Source organism: Cynocephalus volans, chromosome X (genome assembly GCF_027409185.1).
Source record: "Cynocephalus volans isolate mCynVol1 chromosome X, mCynVol1.pri, whole genome shotgun sequence".
NCBI lineage: Eukaryota > Metazoa > Chordata > Mammalia > Dermoptera > Cynocephalidae > Cynocephalus > Cynocephalus volans.
In genome coordinates this window covers 148376061-148379501 of record NC_084478.1, presented here as the reverse complement: position 1 = coordinate 148379501, position 3441 = coordinate 148376061, and the positions used below count along the sequence as shown (strand labels likewise).

At 42.2% G+C, this 3441-nt stretch overlaps 1 pseudogene; it reads right to left on the bottom strand.

The window, feature by feature from the left end:
- Window positions 1-695: 695 nt before the first annotated feature.
- LOC134366705 (UPF0524 protein C3orf70-like) lies at window positions 696-1229 on the bottom strand (annotated as a pseudogene).
- Window positions 1230-3441: the final 2212 nt, after the last annotated feature.

Here is a 3441-nt window from a genome sequence, read left to right as displayed (position 1 = left end):
GGTCTTATTCATTCTGTATCTCCACAGCACCCTCCAGAGTGCAGGTGTCACCTAAAGCGGAATTGAGCATGAAATTGCTCCTATGTGAAGGTCTAGTAAGCCCCAGTCATTGGAGGGTTGTGCAGATACTAGGCATAACCAGGGGCTGAGCTGGCCTCCAGTGACCTCCCAGAAGTAAACAGAGGCAGCTCTGGGCCAGACCCAGTACACGCGGTAGGGAGAAGGGGAAAGGGAAGGAATGGCATCCACCAGTGCACACTCTGTCCCCCTCAAGTGAGCACTTCCCACGTGGGACTAGCAGGATAGGGGTGCCTGTGAGCGTGCCAGAGGGAATGCCAAGAGTCTTTTTGTGAAGTACTGGCTGTTTAGAAAATACTGTCTCCTTCGTTCTGGGTAGTTCCTCAATCTGATTCATGAAATTCTGTGATCATCAGTGAAATTAAGGCTGGGTCACAATACAGGACACCAGATGCAGCATAGAAAGTAAGACAAAATACAAAAGAAAACCATTTATAATAAAAAGAATGTCTTAGTTATAAGACTAATTGAAGACTGAAGCTAATCTGCAGACCACTGAACTGCTATTGCTGTCAGACAAGGGTAGAGAATATCAACAGCCTTGAGAAAAAGGATCCATCAGACAAAAGTACAAAAGCTCAACGTGGCTCAGAGGGCACAGTTTCCCGCCTGGACTCTCACAGGGTGGTTTCTATCGCTGCAGTCGCTTCCAGATCAGACTGAGAAGGGGAGAGAAGGGTGCACTCGTCGGTTCCCACCTGCTCTCTGGACTGTAATCTTCTTCTGAACTCAGTTCTGCTCCTTCTTCTGTGTCCTCATCACACGATTCCAGATAGTGAGCCCCAATCGCATTGATCCCAGAGTCCTCAGAACTTGAGCGAGAACAGCAGTGATCTATTTTTGGTGTGTTGCTCCCTTTTGAAACTAAGACATCATGTGCAGAGACCTCCTCGGGACTCATTTTGTGGGAATATGATGTCGGTCGCTTCTGCACCTAACACATCTTCCCATTAATACACTTAACCTGATAGTTGTCAATAAAGAGTCTGAAATCATACAGTACCTTGGTGAGTCAGGGGGAAGGGGAGGCTGGAAGACAGATGCAGATTTCAAAAAGCATTCAGTGAGTGAGACTGAGATCTGAAGGGTGTTTGTGGTTTCCTGAGCCTGGCAGGAATCTCAGTGCTCGGAATCTCTTCCACAGGGGTCATAGGCCCCACAATATCCACAGCTGCCGTGGAAGCAGCTAGACACCACAACCACCATGCAGATGGTCCGCCAGCCACTGGAGTGCATTGACAGAAGGAGAGTCACCAGCAGTGACCAAAAAGAAGAGGATGCCCCTCTCCACAAAGCCCATTCCAGAGTGACAGAAGAAGCATCGGCTCTATGATAATATTGGGGAACCTGAACACACCTCTCAGCTTTAGTCTGATCATCTAGGCAACAAACCAGCAGAGTAACCATTACTCTTTCAGAAGGAGAGAAGAAATCTAGGGTAATTAGAGTGGGGAGGGGGGTGGGAGAGTGGGATGGGAAGAGAATGGACAAGGGACATAAAGAATCAGTACCATTTATAACAATATATATGCTAGTAATATTGAGTTATTATATTCTCAAGCTCATAAGATAGTAGTCAGTTCTAGAACCCAGGCCTTGAGACATCTTGTGTCTTTCTTCAGGAGAACACCCATTATATCATTCGTAAGGTTTAGATAATGCTCTGTTAGTTTACACTGTCATTCTCTGCCATTAACTTCAGCTAATATTCCAATTTATAGCACACAGTAATTACTTAGAGGATATATCTCCTTGAAGGAGTTTCTTTCTTTTGGTTGTAAAGCACAAAGTGAAGAAAAAACAAAAACAGAAAGCTCAAACAAGCGTAGAAAATAAACTAAATAAATTTATATGCTCTGTTGAGCTACTGTTTGCACCCTGTTAAACTTTTTTTTTTTTTTTTTTTTTGACATCCGAACCTTTGACTTTGGTGTTATCAACATCATGCTCTAACCAACTGAGATAACTGACCAGCCCTTAAACTATTATTTTTGATCAGTTGTGCATTTTGATTCTTATAAAAGATCCTTTCAGGAGGAAAAAGAGCCTTTTGCTTTTGCAGATAGTTTTTGCTGTTAAATGTATGTCCCCCTTGACACATGTGCTCCTGGAATGCAAAGTAATTGTAATATTAGCCTAAGCAAAATATAATTTAATTTAAAAGGTAAATCTACTGAAAATAGAAAAGAGTAGCCTGAGGTAAACTGTATGAGCAGTTCAGTTCTTTTATTTTATGAAGTGTGTCACAATTCTGTTTATTTCATTCCTAAGAGCATTCAGTACTTTTAAAGTAATGTTAAATATTTCTATTTAGCAATTTCTTCAATGTGCATTATTCAGTGAGTTGAGCAGCATATCACAAACTCAAAGCAAAAGGACATCGTATTTATTGTAACCAATATTTTGGGCCCCACTGGCAGTCAATATACCAATGTTTTTGTACTTTGACCTATGAGAACACTAAAGTTCACACACTTTGCAGTTTATTGAAGTTGCCAATGAGAAATCTATTCAAGATCCTACTTTCCTCATTTTAAAATTGTATTACTTCTTTATTGCTGTGAATATATTAATGCACAGCAAATTCCTAGTGAGACAGTCCACCACATGCATGATTTACTCATTTAACAAATATTTATCTAACATCGACTATGTTTATACTACTAAATCAGATAAAAAGGAGATAAAAAAACAAACTAAAACAAAATAAAGCGAGAGTTGAGTGAGAGAACAGGAATACATACAAGGGTATTAATCAGGCATTGGAATAGGATTCCAGGCCTCACGCACTGGAGGATTTTACATGGCTATTAAAACATAACGGTCCTGTATGGCAGCTAGCAGAACTACTCTAGACCAGTTTTAGAGCCAGAATGTGTCACTTCTGCATTTGGGGCTCAGAGAGTTGACCAAGAGAGCAAAAGAAGATAAAGTGTATGAAGGAGACTGAGACTGGCTGGGGCTTCGAATACAGGACCAAGGAGTTCAGGATTTGGTGACCATGGCGAACTGCTGAAGATCACTGAGGAGGCAAGAAATAACAATAAAGGACGGACTTTAGAGAACTTGGTTTGGTAAATGTGTGCTGATGGACTGGAAAGAGAAGACATGGGAGTTAAGAAGCTATTACAGTGTATTCCAGGCTATTACGCTCTAGAGCCTCTTTAGAGTCACCATTTGTCCAGCCCTGCAGAGCCAGGGACCTACTATTTCTGACTCTCTGACACGCCCTGAATGCACCGGCTTCCTGATTCAGCTCCTCCCATAAAGGTCTCTGTGACCACAGTCCTCTGCCCCCCTAACTTCACCCGCGACCTTGCAAACCCTAAAGTCTGCTGTCACATCTGCTTTCATTCCGTTTCT